Source organism: Danio rerio, chromosome 6, assembly GCF_049306965.1.
Source record: "Danio rerio strain Tuebingen ecotype United States chromosome 6, GRCz12tu, whole genome shotgun sequence".
NCBI lineage: Eukaryota > Metazoa > Chordata > Actinopteri > Cypriniformes > Danionidae > Danio > Danio rerio.
Window position 1 is genome coordinate 49700977 of NC_133181.1, and position 24539 is coordinate 49725515.

General features: G+C 34.5%; 1 protein-coding gene across 2 annotated transcripts in view; it reads right to left on the reverse strand.

The window, feature by feature from the left end:
• Positions 1-24539, reverse strand: part of grm4 (glutamate receptor, metabotropic 4) — a 265644-nt gene that overhangs the window by 184652 nt on the left and 56453 nt on the right.

A 24539-nucleotide genomic window follows, 5' to 3' on the forward strand; every position in this document is an offset into this window, starting at 1 on the left:
TGTTCACAGACAGATATTTTAATCCCAGTTGCTTTGCACATGTCCTGTCTTGTGAATAGGATAATGAGTGTTACTACAGAGACATGTTAGTTTGCGTCTGTCAATCAATTTGGTGGGCTGGGAAAACTGCACTCCTACATCATGTTATGGTGGGACTCAAAATGGGAGGGATTTTGATCTTGTTTTAACATCAGGAAATTTTTAAAAATAGACTTATTGTGTTTCTATCACTCTAATATGTCAGTGGGCACACTATACCTACACACAGTTCTTTCCAAACAGCTTACAAAACCTGATTTTCATCATAGGTGCCCTTCAAAGTGCAATTTAAAGGCGTAATAAGGTTAATTATGCAAGTTAATGTAGTAAATGCTTAAGGAGGCTGATAATATTGACCTTAAAATAAGTTTAAAAAGTTAAAAACTGTGTTTATTCAAGCTGAAATACAACAAATAAAACTTTCTCCAGAAGAAAAACTATTATAGGAAACACTGTGAAAATGTCCTTGCTCTGTCAAACCTAATTTGGGAAAGATTTAAAAAAGAAATTCAAAGGAGGGCTAATAATTTTGACTTCAACTAAATTCTTCTCCATAACTGCTAAAATCACAGCTTGCCCATTGTCTCTCCCAAGTGTGCGGTTAGCGATGCTCGGAATATTGGCATAACAAAGACCATTTATCAGCTCCAGCGTCTGAACATTACACCCGCCAACGATAGCGAACCGTAAATACTGTAGTTTTTGCGATAACAGAGATAAGCCGGCGATAACACCAAGCTTTCACCGTGACAAAAGAGCGCTGTTAATGCATGACAAATTACAGATTCTGCTTCGCCGTACTCCTGATTGTTATGAATTACTAAAGAGCCGTGACTTTTCCGAGCACCTATATTCATTTCCGCTGTCACGAGAGCAAATAAGCCCACAGTTTAGCTCTCTTTCAACAACTGCCATCTATCATTACTTTGTGTGCGGTGGGTTGAGTGTCTATGAATCAGGGGCAGTTTCATGAGCCAGAGGAGCTGGGAGTGATCTGTGACACTGTGTCGAAGCCTCGCAGGCTGACTGTTAAGAGCCGGCGTTTGGCCCCTCCGGCGACTTGTGAACTGTCATTCGTCCTGATGGGCCGACTGCCCTCTTTCTAGTGATAAAGTCAGAGCTGATCTGCTGACTCTGAGTCGATCGCCGTCCGGGGTCCATATAGACCAGGAACACAGCGAGAAAACTCTCCTGACAAAACCCAAAATAATGTGCTTGTGTTTGCAAATGCGTTTGTATTTATGCTGCTGTTGACATTTGGAGGGGCATTTTAGCACTCGGTGGCATGCTGAGATCTAAACGCGTCTCCGTTTGGCACAGCAAAAAGACTTGTGTGCTTTTCATTTGGAGAATTCGCACCATCTGGGATCCTTTTTTTTTTATTTGGCACTGGATTTTATATGATTGACATGCAGTGGTGGAAAAATCTGAAGGTTGTTTATCTTTTTGACAGATTACGGTATTATTGTAAATTGCATCATCACCCACATAGTCATTTTGGTTTCGTATGGCTATAAAAACAAAAAATGTTTAGTTTTTCATGATCTGCAGGGCCAAATAGAGTACAGCATGATATTGTAAGCATTTTAGACATACATTTTGACAAATCAGTATCGCAGTCACTAATTTGAAAGCAAAAATGAAAAGGAAATGCTCCCTAAAGCGTCCTCTGTCATGTTTTATGAGCTGCAAATGACACGATTATTTGAAGAGTAGTAGAAAATGTGGTGAGTGGCTAAATTGAAGCATATTTTTCTTTATAAACTGCAGAAAACCAAAATGCTGCTAATACTGTGCGTTTTATCTATCATACAAGCTAAATGACCATGACTCTGACCGCTCAAATAAATTAGGTTTGTGACAAGAATGTTTTTCATTTAACATTAGCACTTAACATGCCTACAGGATTTCTTAATAAATGTTAAACATGTTTTTGCAGATGGCAAGCAAGTGTAACTTAAACACTTAATAAAATATTTTTGCAGCTAACATTGTAAAATATTTTACACTAAATTCACAGTAAATATATCATAGTAAGTTTGCATATTCACTGTAAAATACAGTACATTATTTTCACAGTCAATGTGACATTTCAATTACTGTGAAATTACAGCCCTGTAATTTAACTTCACAGTAGATAGAGAAGTCCTTTCAATAATATCCAGCTGCAGACCCGCAGACCCACACACGTTTCAGGCATACACAATCCAGCACACACAATCTAAGCAAACTATATACTGTATACGACAGATGTTAATGTTATTAAGGTCTTCTCGGACATTGTCAACAATATATTTTTATATATATTGTTGATAAATTTGTGTGTATACTATTTAAAAAATATGGCAATCGAGACATTGTTTTCAATCGCCATTTAATAGAATAGAACAGAACAGTTTTCTATATAGCTGATACTCGTTTGCTGGCTTTGATAAAACATTTTTTTCAGAGATATATAAACGATTTAAATTGGACAGATAAAATTTATATAATAGATTAATTATAATGAAGAAAATAATAGCAAGTTAACATGTATAGGCTATAATACATATTTATGTGTAATACAAATCTTTTTTACATTTGATAAACGTACAACACTATATCAATATTTTACTCCAGTGATTGAATAGTATTTATTGAATACTGTAGTAATTTTTAGTAAATAATATATTGTTTTTAAACCATAAAGTACTGGTAATTTGTGGTAATAACAAATATAGTTATACAAACAAATTAAATGTTATAAATGTTATGATATAAAAACATTAAGTCAGAATTATTAGCCCCCCTTTAAATTTATTTATTTTTTTTAATATTTCCCAAATGATGTTTGGAAAGAAAGGGAAATTTTCAGAGTATGTTTGATAAGATTATTATTATTATTATTTTTTCCGGCTAAGATAAAAGCAGTTTTTAATTAAAATAAATCAGGGGGGGCTAATAATTCAACGTTGACTTCAACTGTATATATAAAAGAATTTTGAAGCAAATTTTAGTAGATAGGTCAGTCAAAAATGAAAATTCTGTCATGATTTACTCATTATCAGGTTGGCCCAATTCTAAATAAATATATTTTGATGGTTCTTTTAACCCATTTTGTTGAGTTTAAGTTAAATCGCATCTACATGCCAACTAATTCTCAACAGATTATAAGTAGACTGTTAGGTTAGTGTAACACGGGGAGTGACAGCGTCAACTGAGGTTAGGATCCACATGCAGGTTTATTTGGATAGTCAGGCAAGCAATGGTCAATAAGGGTGCAAACAGGTGCATAAAGGCAATCCACAAACATAGTCAAAATAACAGGCGAGAGGTCGGAAGGCAGGCGGCAGACTGAGACAAAAAGGTAAACAAGGCTAAGGTCAAAACATGGGAAAATAAGACAAGGATAACGTGTTGTAATGTCACTACAGTTAACAAGACTTGGCAATGGAAGCGAGTTTGTGTGCTGCTTAAATAGTGTGTTTAATCAGTGTTTGACAATCCCCAGGTGGTGTGAGTGTAGTCATTCTGAATAAGGAAGCATGTGTGTGTGTGTGAGCGGAGTGCATGTATGAAAATGTAGTCCATAAATGGCGGATTTGTAGTACTTGAGTTATTGTACGTGAGATCCAGCGATCTATGAAGTATGATCGCTGGTGATTATGACAGTTAGGGTTGTGGTTAGTGTAAATTGACATATACTTGCAGAGTTTCTTATAGTCAGTTAAATGTTGATGGAGCAGTATCAACAGATATTAAGCAGACAGTCTACAAATACTCAAATGAGAATGAATTGGCATGTAGTTACAATGCAACTTTTTGTCAACAAAATGCGCAGTAGGTACCATCAAAATAAAGTGTTACCATGACTTACTGTTACACACAGAGGGATATATTTGAAATAATGTCAGTAACCAAACAGATTGTGACACAAATTTATTAGTAAATTTAGTAAAGTAAATGCATTCTATAGCAGTCGGTGTCGAAATCTGTTTGATTTCTGAGTTTAATTGTATTATCTTTCTCTTTCTAAATGTTTGGTGACTAAAATATTATTTTAATAAATATATCTGTTTAATAAATGAAGCTTCAAACCTATACCATCCAACAAACTTCAATAAAAAAAGAGACAAGCCATACATCTCTGGGAAACTACTGGGGTGATTAAATGACAAAATTTGAAATCCTCGATGATGCACATAAGCTTCTTTCTATTTTTAGTTCAGACTATCTATCTACGCACACTAAAAAGCCAAATCCATACATTTTTCATGAACTATGTTTCCTCACGCTAACAGCCTCTTGACAATCCCACTATCAATCATCGGAATCATTAGATAAGTAAAAGCAAGATTGAGGCTGCTTCCAATTTCAGATGCAATTCTGAGGTCAATTACAGTTCAACTTCATCCAGAGATGGATCTGATCAGGAATGAGAACCGCCAGCGGTCTAAATCACTAAAATCGATATTAAGCTGAAATTTTGACATTTGGAATTGGGAGCGCTCTATTGGCACGTCCCAGTCTCCTATAAATGACACAGGAGAAGTGTTGGGCCCAGAGCCATTATGTTGCAATTTTTCACAGTGGCAAAATGACAATAGACTGAATACAAGCTGCTGCTCACTGATTGCATTCACACCAGCAAATAACCTAATTGGAATCGACTTGAATGATTTTTTTTTACTAAATAAAGATGGATTCGATGTGAATTGAGGCCTATTTGCAGACACGTCTAATGGAATTGGCAAACTACTTGTGCAAAGATTCAATTTAATTTGAGATGAATGCAACTAATTGACCCAGATTTTCGGATGACGCTTGAAACCATAAACAACTAATCTACAAAACTGCAAAGATATGACACTGACACATGTTGGAGAATCTTCTTTTCAGGCTCATTGGAAATATGTGATTCTGCTTGCCTCCATTTAAAAACACACCTATATTTACAATTCACTGCAGTTTCCAGGTAAACTAGGCATTAGATGATATGCATTAAACAATGTAGTTTTGGTAAAGCTGAGGACTGAAAGAAAAAGAATGGAAACAGTCCACGCACAATTGTGTCTTCGGATTCATATTTATCTTGCTTATGTTAAAGCAAAGTTTTCCACAGATACATGCTGCAGTTTATAATTAAAGGAGCACTATACTTTACAACTGTTGAACAGTTGAGTTTTACCATTTTTGAATCCATTCAGTTGATCTCTGTGTACTTTTAGCCTAGCTTAGCATAGATGATTGAACTGAATTGAATGAGCAAAGAGTTAGGATAAGTTCCCTATTTAAATCTTGACACTTCTGTAGTTATATAGTATCATGTACTAAGACTGAGGGAACATTAAAAGTTGCTATTTTCTAGGCTGATATAGCTACTCTATTCCAGCGTAATGATCAAGGTACAATGCTGCGAATAGTCTAACCTGACTCAATTATATGGTTAGCTAAGCTAAGCTAAATGTGCTCCTGCCAGACACAGATATCAGCTGAATGAATTCAAATATGGCAAAAACTGAGCTGTAAAATGAGCCTTTTTCTTAAAAAGTTGTATTGAATGAAGTTCTGTTGTTCTATTAAGTAAAAATATATTTTATAATCATACTGATATGCTCTTTTTGGTTTGGTATGCCAGATGTACAAAACAAACATACATACCTACTGTAATACAATACATTACACAATATTTAAACTGCCAAAATTAGATGCAAAATAAACTGAATAAAAAATGAAACTCTTTGAATGTCTTCTCTGCATTGAAAAGATATATAAACATTGTCATTTTTATCTTTGTTTGATTTTAAGTGTTTTTTTATGCACCTTAAGTATTTCTGCAAAGCTCAAATTAACTTTTGATGAATGCATCTCACAGTTTGAAGTGTCTGCACTGTTCTGAATAATCATGTCAATTTATTCTCTTCGAGTACGGCACGCAGTCAAACAAATAATTACAAGACACTGATGTGTCAAAAATTACTGTATCAAATTTTCAAATCACAATCTGTGACAACAACATTATTTACAATTTGTAGTATGAAAATAGCACGTAAAAATACCAACAGTTCAAGTGAACTAATGTTAACATGGTCTTCTTTGCAGCACAAACATATTAATTCAAAATGTCAGAAATGTAGTTTAGTGTTTTCATGAACTTTAAATGGATAGTTCATTCCAAAAATTAAAGTCAGCATTCACTTGTTCAAAACCTATTTAAGTTTCTTTCTTCTGTTGAACAGAAAAGAAGATCATTTGGTTGGTTTGGTTGGTTGATATCCACTGTAGTTGTTTTCCAACTATAGAAGTATATAAAAAATGAAATATTTTCTATGTTCAACAGAAGTTTCATAAACTGAAAAAGTTTGATCCCTCTAAAACTGGGGTCAGGAACCTTTTTTAAGCAGTGCAATGTCTGATTTTTTTTTTTATGCATTTGACTAAATCATACAGGTTTCAACAAAAACCTTTATTTATGTCCATGCACAACTTAAAAATAAACAAATATGAAGCATAACATAGAGCATTTCATAAATAAAGAAAGAACATTATATATATATATATATATATATATATATATATATATATATATATATATATATATATTTTTTTTTTTTTTTTTTTTTTATTTATTATTTTTTTTTTTTCATTATCACTCATGAAAGTTGTTTAAATTTAAGTGCGCAAGGTTACTAAAAAAATGTAAGATTTACGTTAATCCACACTAGGGCCAAAGATATCTGCCTGAACCCGAAGGAACCCGATGGGACCCAATGGGGTCGATCTGGTTCAGGCTTAATTTATATCATTTTAGATGGGGGTTGGCCCGAGCTCTGGCTTGTGCTGTAAATTTTCCCTCTGTTACAGAAAAATAAATGTATGTTCTGATGAACAAACAATCCTACCCAAAACTTGCAAAATCAACTAGATTAGTAGTACTACTGTATACATCCTGATGAGTAGCAGCAGCAGTGGATGTTCAGTGCTGCCGGACACAACATCAGTGAGCGCAGGACCGCGCAAAAGCCATCTACAGCAGATTTAACAATGTTTCTCCACAAAAGCATGTAGCCTAATCTTAGTGAATAAAGGATTTTCAGATTATAACCAAATAATAATTAAATGTAGATAGAGTATATAGGCTAATATTGCCATTATTATTTTATTATTCAGCTTTACCATCGCCAATAGGCCAGATTGTGAAGGAAGGTGATAATTTAGAAAAGTGATCTTTTAGAATTTATTTATTTTTTATTTATTTTGTTGAGAAAGACATATTTTTATTGGTGTGTTGGCCAATTTAAAGGTAAGTACATGTACCTAGGCCTATTTAGAGTGCTGAAATGTTACATTACACAGAGGACTTATTTTATTTCTTTGTTTCAACTTCTAAGTGGCCTATAGCCAGTATGTTTGCTATGAATAGCTTGAGTTAAAACACATAAACAACTAAAAAAGGCAAAAAAGCTGTGTGCATGTGCACATTTGAATAACGTCTGGCTGTAAGTTGATTCGGGTTTTTAAAAAGTTGTCAATCAAAATGTACTTGTCGGGCTCGGGCTGAATTCTATTGGACTCCTATTTTTTAAGGCCTGTTTAAAGCTCTAATCCACAGCGCCACACGTGCATTGGTCAGAATGTCCTTTTATTTTAAACTGAGTTTTTATTCATTTTGCTGTTAAAAATACAATAAAGGGGAATTGTAATTGTATTTTCAAAACAAACCACATGCAAAACATGATATATATATATATATTGCATTTTGCTAACATTCAATAACCACCGTGGAGTTTTTTTTACATGTCATTGTGATGTTTAACAAATTATCTGCAATGGAGACTTTTTTTTTCTTATCTTGAGAATATATAAAATCAGGTTTTGCAGAAATGTAGTTAGGGTGATGTATTTCCTCTCTTCGGTATAAGTCTCCTTGGAAATAGTGAGTGAATGAAGTTAGTCAGGCCATATTGTGCAGTAATGCACTCCTCCTAATTCACTCTTTTGCTTAAGGGCCTACAAAGACCGACCAGACACAACAAGATAGCCAACCCCCAGGGCTCAAGTAAAAGTCTAAGTAAAAATACAATAAATATAAAAGCATACTTTTAAAATAGCATCCATACAACAACTCAAAAAACACAAAAATTAAACCCATTTTTGTTTTCGGTTGCGTAAATGCTTTCAAGTCTCTTATTTGTGTTAGCGATTCCAGTCTGATGCTCCATTAGTGGAAGTTGTCTTTTTCAATGCGATATCTCCGTACACTCGCTGCTCTAAAACACTGCCTGGAGCGTGTAGCGGCTTTAAAGGCAAATGGAACGCTCCAAAAGCAAGAGGTTATCAGATTGTGATGTAACCTAATAATAAACTCAACACCCGGTGGCCGGCATTTCCTGTTACACTGCCTGCAACCATTGATTTGTCTCTCAGGTTGCCATTTCAATTAGATACAGTATAGACTCCCCTCTCCCAGGGCAGTGGATTCAGTATTGCTCTCATTGTGTCTTACTCACTCAACTGAAATATGCTGGTCTGTGCAGAAAACTGTCCGTGTCTACATCGTCAAGTCCTAAAGCACGCCTGATAGCAACATAACTGTCTTCAAGGTGATTAAGGCTAAAATATGGAGCAAACACGCACTCGTTTCGGTCGCACCGCAGCCTACACCTGAATAATTACGCTAATATATATATTTATTCTGTTATCGATCCTGATCCTACATTCTGGTGTGAAAATAATTGGTCACAGCTGTAAAACACCTGCAAGACGATTTCTTGTCACAGCTTACGCCGTCATAATGCTCAATCAATATCACGTTTGAACTTCTTGAAGCCGTTACAGCTGTCATCTGGATATCTGGCAGGTGTGTATATTAATCCATATTCAATTTGGCTTTCCAATGCATTCACTCCCAGTGGATCAGTCGCAGCTTGATCATTTTCTCTAACGTAGACTCTCTGATTTGAGATATCTTTAATGGATGATGATTTTTATTGCTCGCGCTTGTTTTTGTTCCATCTGACCCTTTTCTTTGCTGAGCTCGGGTTTATGATGTGTTAAAGTAAACACTGTAATAAGCACAGAGAGGAATGTGCAAACCCAAAAGTGTGAATAAAAACAAATCAGCGGGCCAAAATAAGAAGAACTGATTTGCATAACCCCGTTGGCCTCGTTAAACACTTTCCAACTCTTTCTCCTCCCTCTCAAGATTAGAATGGTTATCAAAAAAATGATGAAAAATGCAACACTTGCACCCTTGCGAGTATGAGATATGTATAAGCTCTTTTCTGCCTATGTTGACTTGAATTTTAGATATCGGTGGGGGATATTTTTTACTCATGAGGCAGTTTTTTGTTTCAAAAATTTGGATCATGAATTGTTCTTTTTATTTATTTATAAAGAAAACATCTGCCTTTTCGGTATTGTTTTTTGTTTGAGACAACAAAACAACAAAATGTCATATGCACATGAAAAACACATAATACTGGTTATTTGGAAATTACATGTGTATTACCATGTTAGACCTCTGAAGCAGCGACTTTATGCTGCGTTCACACCAGTCACGGAGGAAGCTTCAAACACGAGTGATTTACATGTTAAGTCAATGTAAAGATCCGAATAGACATGCTGCCGGTGTGACACGTGCGAATGACGCAATTCGTGCAAATGAAGCCGCGTGAGTAGAGCACTTTGCACGATTGATGCGCTTAAAATGCTTAACATGATTTTGAGTGAATTGCTCGAGTTGGAAAACCACGTTAACCAATCAGGAGCTTTCTCTTCTAGGGGTGTGGTTATGATGTAATGTCTGTTGTTGGTGTCCCAAGGGAAAATCCTCCTGCCGTCACCGGACAACAGTTAATCAAACTGGGCTCGGCTTAGCCGGAAGCACCGCTGAAAGCTTCCATCATCCAGATATCGTTTATGGAGGAGTTTATGAGCTCACAGAGCTGAGTATACCTCAGAATGGATCTAGTGGATTCAGACACAGCTCCAAACGAATCAACGCTGTTTTTCAGTCTTTCTAAAGCACACAGCTATTCTCTCAATAAAATCCATATTAGCCATTTAGCAACAAAGCTAGAGTCAGACAAAAGCCCCGCCCATGACGCAAATCTGTGTCTGTTGTGAAGTGAATTTAATGTGTGAATAAAGCGGATTTGATGCGTGAATGAAGCAAGTAAAATGTTCACGCGTTTATGCACGAAAAGCGCGATTTATCCATGCGTACAGCGTTTGGTGTGAACACAGCATTAGACATGTTGACAACTTCCTAACCTGATTTCACCAAGTACGACATGCTAAAATGAGATGACCTACTAGTAATAGGACAAGCTAATAATGGGCTAAAAAAGGGGGCTAATGACCTTAAAAAATTATTTTACTCTAGCTGAAATAAAACTTTCTCCAGAAGATGGAATAATATCGGAAATACTGTGAAAAAAAACCATTGTCTGCTAATCATTATTATTTTAAAAATTAAAGTTTCTAAAATCACAAATTATTTTAAAAAGAAGAAAAAAATCACTGGAGGGTTAATAATTGTGACTCCAACTGTATGTTATTAGCATATCTGTTTTACCATATAGCACATATTGTGGCTCATTGTTTTGCTAGTTAGTCTTTGTAATTGTACTCATTTATATGGAAATGATAGTTTATACAAGCACACAACTTAGAATATATAAAAGATTTGGAAACTCTATGTATACTAGCATTCAAATCTTTGGAATGAAAGAGATTTTTGATTTCAAAAATGTTTTCTGAGCTTTTTATTTAATTATTTTTTTTACAAAAAACTAAGCAGCAACACTGACAATAGTGACCTTTACATCAAATATGTGTCACTTGAGCTTCACATACTAAAACCTAAACATGAAACAAATGCAAAATTCATGTGATGTACATGTGATGCTCGTGTGGCTTTCCTGGAAACCATTATAAATATTGATTTATGAAAGATCATGTGACACTGAAGACTGGAGAAATGATGCTGAAAACGCAGCATTTCCATCACAGGAACTTAATTATAATTCCACTAACATACTATTTATTGCAAATTCAAATAATCATAGAAGGCCATCACATTTACAATACAAAATAATAATAATAATAATAATAATAATAATAATAATAATAATAATAATAATAATAATAACACATTTTTTCACTTTAAGGTAAAATATTCACTATTAATAAACCATTAACTATTACTTTTCCCTCAAATAAACTCCTAATTTGTTGCTTATTAGCCATTTTTTAAAGGGACAGTTCACCTAAAACTAACAAACAACTTACTCATCCTTCACTTATCACAAACTGGTATGAATTTCTTTTTTTTTCTGTGGAACACAAAAATAGTTATTTTGAAGAATGTTGCAACCTGTTGGAAAAATTTTGTAATTTGTGTTTCATACTGGTTGGTTACTTGCTCTAACTTATTTTTAACAGATCAAAGAAACTCATAAAGTATTGAAACCACTTGGGAGCTAGTGAATAGTGAGTAAATTGACATTTTTGGTATTACTTAAGTATTAGTTAGGTTTAAAGGGGTGGTCCAGGGTGTATTTTTTTTTAAAGATGCAAAGCAGTGTGTGCTCATGTTTCATTTGTAAAAAAATAAATAAATAAAATAAAAAAAATAATCACTTTATTTTTTCATATATCTTATTTTAATTATATACAGCTACTCAGCTAACATAAAAATGACTCTAACATAAAATTTCATATTTACTAGTTCCTCAGAAAGGCCTGCCCTCAAGAGGTTCTGATTGGTTAGCTAACATAATGTGCTATGATTCGCAGATCAGCTCCACATCACCAGGAAAAGAACACAGCTGTACCTCACGCCTGCTCCCTAAAATAAAATCTGACAAGTGCCTTTTACATATATATTCGGAATAAGCATGTGTAAGCAATATGAAAAATTCTCATATATTTTGTGAGTTTGTTATTTGAGATATAGAATGCAGGGAAAGTGGCAGCATAGACAGACACGGCAGCGCTGGTGAAGTTTGTGGCTGTTTACAGCGGTTTGACGGTTAAATATGAATTTTCAGCAAATGGTGCCAAACAGCATTTCCCGTTGTTTACATGTTTGCTAAAACATACTTTTACAGTTTGACATTATGCATGTAATAGATCAATTTGCACAAATAAAAATACTCATAGGTTGTGGCTCACAATCCACAGCTTTGTCTATTATAGTTGGAGCTGCTACTTCTTTGAGAAGTTTTTAGCCGAATCCAGCACTGAACTGTGAGAGATTCTAAGCTGTCCTTTGTCAAATGCTAGAGCTATATCTTTTTTAATAATTCTCTGGGACGTAATAAAAATTAAACTGTAAGCACTTCTCTCTTTGTGTCGTGTCCTTTGGAAGAACAAATACAGAAACAGGACAAGCTCTGTGGAAATAGCAACGTTTGGACAGCATTTTAGCCTGCTCTGCTATAACATTACAGCACCTCTGGCCACGCCCTTCACCCCTATGTATCCACATAACCTGAAGCGTTTGTGATCTCACTTACCAGGATGCATTTTTTTTGTAGTCCCCGAACTTTGTTTGCTGTCAAATTTGCTAAGTTAACTCTGTAAAAGCCAGCGTCTACATTTGCATTAAACTTTGAGCGTAGTACATTCAGAGATGTTGTTTATGTACACACAGCTACATTACACATCAACTAAAGTTTGAAATATGATATCGTAGAGGACAACCCCTTTACGTATCAGGTAGGATTGGAGATGAAGAATAAGAATATGTACTTTATGTGTATTATGAAACAGAATTTTAACTTAAATTGAAGAGTCACCAAGATATTTGTCATAATCACCAACCCATATTACCTTCATTGCAAAAATCAAAATGCAGTAAAATGATGACTTTAACCATTCAGGACATAAGAGATGAGAGAGAATAGAAATTGGGGTGAAATGCAGTCATCAAAAGTTAAAGTTATTCACCAAGGGTAACATTACACAGCAGTAACCCTGTGCAGTGGGAATACAGACATGGAGACTGGTATTAATGTGGGTCTATCTGACAAGGCACATTAGCACAGTGGTGTGTGTCTGTGTGTGTGTGTGTGTGATCTAGGGTGATGTAAAATGAATTCTTCGTCTGACTGCCCTGCTGAGTCCCTGAGCAGGTTCCTACAATTATTAAGGGACCCGAGTCACATTAAAGGGAGCATAGATCTTTTAATCCTTTGTTAAGCCTATTTCCAAGCTCAATTAGCAATCGACGTTGGAAAGTAATGCTCACGTCTAATAAGACTGTGAGTTGTAAGTGTATAAAATACGACTACATCAACACAGGACAGATAGAACATCAGTTAATGAGAGTTTTGGCAAAGCCTCTTAAAGAGAGACAGAAAGTAAAGGAAAAACAGTTCTTTCATGCACCTACATGTTTTTTTAACTTTTCTTACATTCTAATGTAAATACTTATATAAAGACATCCAAAATAATTTTAAAAATTTTTACGTTTTATCTGTCTGTGTCTTTTTAAAATACAAAACATATTTTTGCATTTTTCTCCTGCACTGAGCCATGAATGTCCACTTCACTGGCACTAAAATTCACAAAGTTAACATGCAAAATCCACACAGAACTGCCATATGGCCCAGCCAGAACTTGAACTAATGACCTTCTTGCTGTGAGGTGATCGTGCTACCCACTGCCCCATCGTGTCGCCCCTACTCATATATATTCATTCATTTTCCTTCAGCTTAGTTCCTTTATTTATCAGGACTCGTCACAGTGGAATGAACCACCAACTTATTCAGCATATGTTTTACACAGTGGATGCCCTTCCAGCCACAACCCAGAACTGGGAAACACCCATACCCACTCACATTCAAACACATACACTATGGCCAATTTAGCTTATTCAATTCACCTAAAGGCCGACTGGCCCAGCCGAACTCGAACTAGCAACCTTCTTGCTGTGAATCGACAGTGCTAATCACAGAGCCACCATGTCACTCATCAGAATTCACACAGTTTAATTTTCATCTCTATTCCGTAGATCTTTACGGAGGGATTTGTGCGTACATCATTTGCATGTTTAAATATCCCCTTTTATTCAATAAAATAATGGTGAAAGTATGTTTTCTGCCTGTTGGCAGTATTTTGGAGTGACGGAAACAAATTCCCATAATCTGTAAAACTCTTTGGCTGTAATGCCAAAAAAGTTCAGATTTTTTGTAACATATGTAAACTAGCGCATATAAAATAATCTCATTCGCATATTTTAACATTTAATTTTTGAAAAAAAATCTGCAGGAGTGGCACAGTGGCGCAATGGGTAGCACTGGTTTCTGGTTCGAGCCTCGGCTGGGTCAGTTGGCATATTTATGTGGAGTTTATATGTTCTTCCCATGTTGGCGTGGGTTTCCTACGGGTGCTCCAGTTTCCCCCCACAAGTCATGCGCAAAGACATGCGCTATAGGTGGATTGGGTAGGCTAAATTGTCAATAGTGTATGTGTGTGATGGAGTTTGAATGGGTTTCCCAGTGATGGGCAATCCGCTGCGTAAAAACATATGCTGGATAAGTTGGCGGTTCATTCTGCTGTGGCGACCCCTGATTAATAAAGGGATTAAGCTGAAAAGAAAATAATGAACACATGTAAAAAAATTAAATAAAAAAACTGCAGTTCTTAATTTAATCAATCATCTATGGAAGTATGGTGACCAAAATGTTGCTTAATCTTTTACCCTGTTCATATCTATTGTCTGGCCTTAAGTTCACCAAAAAAGGAGAAATTCTGTCATAATTTACTCGCTATTTACTTATTCAAATTCTATTTGTGTATTTTGTTTAGTTTTTTCAGTTGAACACCAGATCTTTTGTAGATCTTTTGAAGATCGATGGAAGCTGGTACCTATTGACTATAGTATCCATAGCAGGGCTCGAAATTGCGACCATTTTGATTGCATTTTTGCCCGAAATTTCATTAATGTGAACTCATAATATATTTAGGAGCATTTCTGCGACTGCATATAATGGTTGTAGTGCAACCTGTTAAGATTTTTTCTAAAAACGTGCTGAATCGGTCTTCCTTGCCGCTGTATTTGTTCATATTAGCTGTCAATAATTTAAGTCTTTCCGCTGTCAGATGACAGGGAGCTTTTGTTACTGCGGGAAATGCAAACACCTGAAGAGTGAAAAGTGCACAGATTTGCAAACCCCACCTAAAGTTACAATGTAACGGCACCAATGACAGCGATCATGTCATGACATGTGGTAAATGTTGATCTATCAGCCGAGATCACTCGAGTGTTTTCAGAGGAGGTGCCCGAATCTCGATGCGTTGCATTCACTGCGTGTTCAACGCAAATGTCCGCTGTAAATGTTAAATCTAACACTGTACACGTCATCGCCAAAGAGGCTCGCCTCTACTAAGTTTAAACTGAATCTGCGGCTCATAAAAAAAAGAGCGGCATTGCGCCGGTGGTCATCGGGGGAATCCTTGTCTGCATGCTCATAAATTAGTGCGGCTGACTCGCCTGCTTTCCACAAACACAGAAAAATGAAAACCAGCTCATAACGAGACTGACCCTTTACAACGACACAATCTGAAATCAAAAGTTTTAAAGAGTGATAGAAGTGAGACTTTTATTACGTTCTTTTGTCCATTATTCCTTGAGATTTATATTATTATTTAATTACTAACTAAAAAAAAACAGTTTTGCAGCTTTCAGTCTTGCATTGAATGATTTATTATAGTCTTTCATTTGTTTTGTAACAGAAACATTATTTATTAGACTGACATGCATAAAAAACGATAGTACAAAATATATATTACTTACTGCAATGCTTTATTTTAGTTTGATGCAAACCATATTTTTCATAAAATAACAGACTTTTTTTAGCGGATAACTCACATTCAAGCACATTCAAGGCAGCATCATATTGAGAAATGTAATTTATTGTTAGTATTATTGTCTTTTTTGTCATCATTAATATTTAAAAATGATTAGACATTCCGTTTGGAATTTTTGCACGCAAATGTCAATAAGTCATCACAGCATTAGTTAGATAGTTGTTTCTGGTTTTTGTTAGTCCTAATTTATGTTGTTTTCAAATACAATAAATCCCTTAAAATACAATTTGCAATGGTGCTAATTTATTTTTGGTGGGTGCTCCTAAATTTTTTCTGGTGCTCCTAAATATTTTACGTTGGGAGCACTGGCGCTACCAAGTAAAAAAGTTAATTTCGAGCCCTGCATAGTATTTTTTTTCTTATCAGAGCCGTTAGTGAAGAGAACATATGAACATTATGAACATATCATTATGAAAGGCAGTAGGTACCAGCTACGAGCATTCTTCAAAATATCTTATTTTGTGTTCAACAGAAAAAGAAACTCAAAGATTTGAAACCACATGAGGGAGTAGATAGTGAGTTCATTTTGATTTTTGGATGAACAATCCCTAAGTACAACAACCTCCCATTTAAACTAATTAGCCCACAATCTACTTAACTCCCAAAACATGCGTCATTCTGCATCCTTGTCCTCCAATTCAGATTTTCTCATTGTCATTTCAGCAATAGTTCTTCTCCAATCTCCTTGTCACAATTTCAATGGTCCCAACTAATCAAATTTTTCCCCGTCTTCCTTGCCTGCCATTTCTTCTGAGGGCAGGTCAGATCCACCTCTAATCCCCACTGTCTGCTTGAAGGTCATGAAACACTAAAACATGTTTTTTTTCCAGACGTTAACTCATGCATACGTGTCGCGCATGACGAAAGACGATGACAGCCTGCATAATTTGAGTTTGACTACCTCAGTTTTCAAAGTGACTCATTTATTGAAGTGACCATCATATGTTCTCTTCACTAATGGCTTTGAGGCCCTTCAAATAGCATCCGCTTGCCCACAATGCCCTTCAAGAGAGGAACAAAATATGTCATTGGGAATTTGTCCGTAATGTCCTGAGGAATCTAATACCCCTTGGGACTTTATGTGTAATGCCTCATCTCAAAGCCTGGTCACATTTTCCTGTTGTAAACGATCACATAAATCTCATAATTAAGTACTTCAGTGTGATTAATTTAGCATATTTTACATTTATAGCACAAGCCTTATTGAAAGGGTTATTGATTCGTCTGAAAAATAATAGTAAATAAAAAAAAACTGGTTAACCTAATTAATCTAGTTAAGCCTTTAAATGTCACTTTTAGCTGTATAGAAGTGTCTTGAAAAGGCAGACAATTTGATCAGTGTGATTGCAAACAATTTGATCAGTGTGATTCTGAAATCGAATACAAACATTTTGTAATCTGACAGCTGAAATCACATGAAAATACCTCGTTTAAAATCTGATTTTACTCCAAACTCACCTCATAACTTAAGTTGAGTGTTGAAAAACCATAAATCAATATAGACATAAATAAACCAATTTGCTTTTGTTAGTTGAATCCAAAGATATATACAGAACACTAGAAGTTGCCTCTGGTATTGTTGTCTATTAGAAGGAATGCGTCAACAGAGCCACCATTTTGGTACAGGGTAGAGCTCCTTTCAAAAGAATGAGGGACCAAGGTGCAGTGGCAGACTAGCCAATATATATACATCTATTATCGGGAGTTTTCTCGGTAGTCAGTATGCAAATATATTTTTTAAATTATGATAATTTTACATAACTTTTCTACATTGATGGATAAGTGATTGCAAGGGCATTAAAAAAAGAGCCGCCATTTTGATACAGGGTAGAGCTCCTTTGAAAAGAATGTGGGACCAATGTGCAGTGGCAGACTAGCCAATGGATGGATGGATGGACGGACGGACGGACGGATGGACGGACGGACAGATGGACAGACGGACAGACGGACAGACGGACAGACGGACAGACAGACAGACAGATAGACAGATAGACAGATTGTTTTGTGAACCATTGAAATCCCTGCATCTCAATAGTATATGTTTAATATTTAATAATTTAAGGTGGAAAGTATATAAAGGAGAACAATAATACATTTTCTGACATCTGCATTTTGTTGTCATATTTCATTTACATTTTTGCTGACTTTATTTAACCAAACTAGCATAAGCCTCGAATTTAGTGACAGTTGGTGCTACTTTGCCTTATAGTCAGTGCAATAAGTGACTGTATTATCATTAATGGTAACACTTTACAATAAGGTTCATTAGTTAATGCATTTACTAACATGAACTAATCATGAACAACACATGTACAGCATTTATTAATCATAATTGAACATTTACTAATGCATTAATAACATCCAAGTCCATGCTTGTTTACATTAGTTAATGGACCATGAGTTAACATGAACTAACAATGAACAACTGTATTTTCATTAACTAACGTTAACTAACATAAACAAATACAGTAGTAGATGTATTGTTCATTGTTTGTTCATGTTAGTAAATGCATTAACATTAACTAATGAACCTTATTGTAAAGTGTGACCTCATTAATAATACTTTCACAAAAGTTTGTAACTTAAAAAAATCTATAAAAAATGTAAGCCTTCTTTTTTTTTAAAAATTAAGGCCCTCTAAGAAGCAAATTAATAAATAATAATATAGTAATAATATGTACCTGTATTATATATTGTGCATTAATATTGTACACTGACCATCATTATGCTTCAAATGCCAAACAAAGTTGTATAGAATCATAGCATATCATTTATCACTTCCTGTCTCTCTCCATTGTTGTGCTGCCAGACCTGAGAATCAAGCCCATAAACATTTGAAAATAACATGAAAGCTAACCCAAAGACATTAGAGAAGTGTTGTGCAAACGTAATGTAAACCGCGTTCAATTTCTCCTTAATCTGGGGATCAGATGGATGGTAAAGTGGAGAGGCGCCTTGTTAGGGGACGGTCTTTTTATCCTGAAACATAATCTGCCTTGATACGTGGAAAGGCTCCGGTTGTACATTTCCCTCGAGATTATATGCAAGCAAACAAACCTTCACTCCGACAATGCACTGATGCCAGGTAGCAATACACTTTTCCAACTGATTCGAGACCATTCAAGAGCTTCTTATAGACCCCTCAAGGATACGAAAAGCAGATTGAATCGTTTCTGGGTTACTTGAGCTGAATGGAAAGCATGCTTGAGGGATGTTTGCCCATACATATTTGCTTATTTTATAGCATGAAATCATAGTCTGGGGATCTGTTCACACCAAGTATGATAAGTATAAATATAATAAAAAATGAGAGGTTTCAAAAAATCTCTTTAACTTTAAAACAACTGTTCAGACCATCTATACCAGAGGTCTCAAACTGAGATTCAGCCCAACAAAACATATATTTTTGAATCACTATCATTGGTGTGCAGTCGCATATAACCATTTGTGGTTTTGACCTCTCACCTACTGGACATTTAAAGTACTGTACTATATGTTCGGGTTACTTTCGGTTTCTCTCAGCGTGCGTTCGAGAGTAACACACATGCATGATATTTCTGGAGCTGATTTAAACGAAATATATGTCTGTAAGCAGTTTATTTTTACTAAAGCTACATTTTTTTGTAAATATTTAAGTGTCATTTGATTATAATTAGTTTTATGCCACCTGTTTTTTGTAGTACAAACACCTCTTCATGGCTTAAACGTTATGCAAATATGACCATTTTGCTAATATTCGATTCAAATGGTCTCAAAATGTGCATTAGTAAAATTTGACTGCTGGTTAAATTGAACATAAAGTAAGTAAATGAATATGCACATACTCCCACCCTCTTGAATGGTACTGACAAGAACAATTGCCAGTAAAGTCAACAAAGTTACCCAAACTTGTTTCTGCTGTCTTACGCTACATGTTAAAATTTTGGTTAAGCAACAATTGATTGGGACAGTGTTATTACTATTGTTATTATTATTATTATTATTATTATTATTATTATTATTATTATTATTATTATTATTATTATTATTAAATTGTAGTACATTCAATATGTACAACTAGAAACAAAAGGAAGGAGCTTTGATACTCTGGGGAAGTATGTCTGAGTGCATCAGTTACATCAGGTTTCCACTTTTTTTGTGTGCTAAAATGTTAAAACGGCACTCCTATGAATTGTCAGTCTCTGATATGGCACCCCGCCAATTTGAGTTTGAGACTCCTGATCTATACCAACTGTAATGATAAAGATGCAGAGAAATGTTATTGTAGGGGTTATTGTTTTTTAGGTTTTTTTTGTTTTTTTATTATTTTTTTTTTTTGCAGGTAATAAACAATAATACTCAGACAGCCTGTGACAATTAATTGAAAAATGTGGCAAAAAAAGGCTCGCTATTAAAAAAAAATATTATAATAAAATAAAACATGATGACAGATGGGCTTGATGTTAAGCCCTATTTGAATATTTTTTAAAGATATTGACTATCTAACAATTGGATATGGCTTGCAAAATAATGATAAAAAAAAATACACAAATGCTATGAAAGCCAGGTTCGCAAATTTAATTATAAAATAAAAGCACCTCAAGTATCTTTTTCCTACTTCAAAAATGCTGCGTAAAAATAATTTGTGTTGTTTTTGTTACAGTGTAAAACCCAACCCAACTTAAATGAAGTTCACAATACTCATATAGATTAATTTTTTTAACTCAAATAGTTTGTTGCAATCGGTTTCCTCAAACGGTTTGAGTTGCCTTAACTTATTGGTTTTTACAGTACTCAGTTGGTTTGAGTTATCTTCTTTTATTGGGTTTTACTGTGCTCAAATTGCTTCATGTACTCAAATGGATTAAGTTTACAGTATTCATTAGGATCAGTTTTTGGACTTGGTTGTTGGTTTGTTGCAATCAGTTTCCTCAAATGGTTCGAGTTTCCTTAACGTTTTGGGTTTTACAATGTAGCGATCGCTAAATTCACTGTTTTGTTACAGATATGGCTATTACAAATGCGTGTTTTAACCACCGCTCAATTCATACTGTGGCTAGCCATGGCATGCTGTCAAACTCTATTTGGAAGTAAAGTAAAAGTGTAAAAGAGTAAAAGGGGGTAAAAAAGTAAAATGACTGAATAAAATTAAAAATAAAAAAATAAATAATCATAAAAATATATTAAAATAATAAAATATAATTTATTACAATGAAATAAAATTTAACTAAATAAAACTAAATGAAATAAAAAAGTAAAATCAAATCAAATAAAAAACTAAATAAAACAAGGTAAAATAAAATAATCAAAAATAGAAAAATAAAATAATTTAAAAAAACATATTCTGCGATTATTTTCATGAAATTAAACAATAAACAAAGTGGCCTTGTTGGAGAACAGTCTTTTTATCCTGAAAGACAGTCTTGCCTTGAAATGTGGAAAGGCTCCCTCGAGGTTATATGCAAGCAAACAAACCTTCACTCCAACAAAGCGCTGACGTCAGATAGCAACACACTTTTTCCCGACAAATTCAGGTCCACTCAGGGGCTTCTTACAGACTCCTCAAGGATACAGAAAGCAGACAGAAGCGTTTCTGCATCCCGTGAACACAGCTGAATGGAAAGCATACTTAATCTTGCTCTCAGTAGCATTGTCTGACGGATTCCTCCATCTCCAAGCACAGGCTGAGTCGACTGTGTGCGACTGAGTTCCATTTCAGCAGCTGGAGATGGAGGAAGCATCACGAGCCAGTTCAGCCGAGTGCCTCCCTATGGAAGCCTCATGCATTTTTCATGTAGACGCATGCCTTTGAAAAACCCAACACAATAATTTCCATCACTGTTCTGTTCTTCTGTAGTGATGTATATGTTCTTTGGCTCAGAGCGAGATTGCATTCCCACTCTCAATAGAGCCATGGATGAACCCAGATGGCTGAATAAGAGAACAAAATGAGGTTCCTGAATTAAAACACAATTCGTTTATTTTACGAGTTACCCGTTGCGGATGAATAACGATAAAAATGATGAATATCAATAGCTCCTAAACAAAACTAAATGGTGAAGGGTTGTCACTCTCATACTCAACTGAAGAGATTTTGTAAATCTAAATGGTCACGTAGTAACATGTCTTTGGACTGTGGGGGAAACCAGAGCACCTGGAGCAAACCCACACGAACATAAGGAGAACATGCAAACTCCCCATAGAACACCAACTGGTCTAGTTGGGATTCGAACCAGTAACCTTCTTGCTGTGACATACACACACACACACACACACACACACACACACACACACTGTAAAACCCGATAAGTACAGTTAACTCAAATTGTTTGAGGAAACCGAATGCGAAAAACCCTTTAAGTTTTGAAACAATATGGTTTGAGAACTGTAAACTATATGACTAAGACTATAGAGTCATATTATACACATAAAGTTTCTGTTGATCATTTGTGTTGTCAAACTTTTAGAGTATTAGTATCTTAGTTCAGTTATAAAATCAATATAAGTTCGACAAATTAAGTCCAAACAACTACATAGCTGATCGAATGGTTTTGTATTGCTCCTAGTTTTAGAGCTAACACAAAAAGTATAATTAATTAAATCATAACTCTTTGAGCTTTGAGTTCTGCTTAATATCACTCACTCATGAGTTAAGATAACTATTTTTCATTGAGTCAAAGTAACCTTTTAAAAAAGAAGTTAAATTAACTTATTTCATATAGTGAGTTTGACTATTAGGTTTTACAGCTTTTTTTTTCTTTTTTTTTTTTTTTACAGTTTTTACTAATTAAATTAACAAAAAGATGGAAAAGGTGCACTTTAATGCACCAAACAGCATTTGTGAAAATAAAATAAATGTTGGATGAAATATAAGTAAAATATAACAGTAACAGTTCATGTGAAAATAACAACCATCATATACTTTTTCTCACCTGTACTTACAAACAAAATGCAATCTTTAGGGTTGCGGATTTAAAATGTTAATAAATTAGTTAAACATTAGAACTGTATTGTCATTGTAATTTTTCATAGTAGCTCTTTGACATCAGCTCTTTGACGACAGCACAATGAATATAGCAAAGTATTATATATACTGTATGTGTGTATGTATGTATATATATATATATGTGTGTATGTATATATATATATATATATATATATATATATATATATATATATATATATATATATATATATATATATACACAACTAACATTTAATATTTAACTAACAATTAAGTTTTTTTTGCCCCTGCCCCGAACATTACATTACTTTTTTTTTTTTTTAAATTTGCAAACAAGTTTTCTCTAAATGCTAGCAATATAATAACAAAATGGGCACACTTTATTTTAGTCTAACATTCTTGCTATTAATCATCTTTAACTATGATATTTTCCTCAATAAACTCCTATTTGCTGCTTTTTAATAGTTAATGAGGCAGTAGTTACGTTTAGGTATCAGGTAGGAAGAATAATATTCATTCATTCATTTTCTTTTCGGCTTAGTCCCTTTATTAATCTTCCCACGCTGGATTGAACCTCCAACTTATCCAGCATATGTTTTATGCAGCAAATGCCTCTCCAGCTGCAACCCATCACTGAGAAACATCCATACACACTCAATCACACCATACACTATGGTCAATTTTAGCTTACTCAATTCACTTTTTTTGGACTGTGGTGGAACCCGGAGCACCCACGCGAACACGAGGAGAAAATGCAAACTCCACACAGAAACGCCAAGAGACCCAGCCGAGGCTTGAACCAGCGACCTTCTTGCTTCTTGCTGTGGGACGACAGCGCCACCCACTGCTCCACCGCGTTGCCAAGAAGAATAATACCATGCAGAATTTGTAATACCTTAATACTAGACAAATAATAACTAGTTACTAGTTAAGTAGTAATAACAGTGAAGTAACAATTGTTAAATTAACGTGTTGTTGTTGTTTTTTACCAAAGAACAAAACTTTATTATTTTTTTCCCCATTTTTTATTATTATTATTATTATTATTATTATTATTATTATTATTATTATTATTATTATTATTATTATTATTATTATCTGTATGCTCTTGGTTTTGCTTAACCTGTAGTGACTTCTGACTTGGTTGGTTAGTTGGTTGGTTAATTGACTAATTGACTGACTGACTGACTGACTGACTGACTGACTGATTGATTGATTGATTGATTGATTGATTCATTGATTCATTCATTGATTGATTCATTGATTGTTACCAACAAATCCAGCTAAATGTTATTCAAATAATATTTAAATAATATTATAAATAATTATAAATGCTTACATCAAACTGATAGATAATATTCATAGATAAATATTATTAAATACATTCTAAATTATGAAATACTGTTCAACAATATTAATAGGTATCAACAATGTAAGAAACTGTTAAGGCCTGTTTATCCAGCCTTACACTATCTCACAAGGAAACATAACTATTTTACATTTTGTCAGATTAGTGGTTAATTCTTACTAATTCACATGGATTTAGTCATGCGAAATGTAAATATTTTAAATATATTAAATTTTATATTTAAAATTAAATGAAACCTGACACAAAACCCCATCTCTAAACCCAACAGTCATTGAGGGATAAGCAGAGTTACGAATTGGCATGAGATGGTGTTGGTTTACCTCAAGA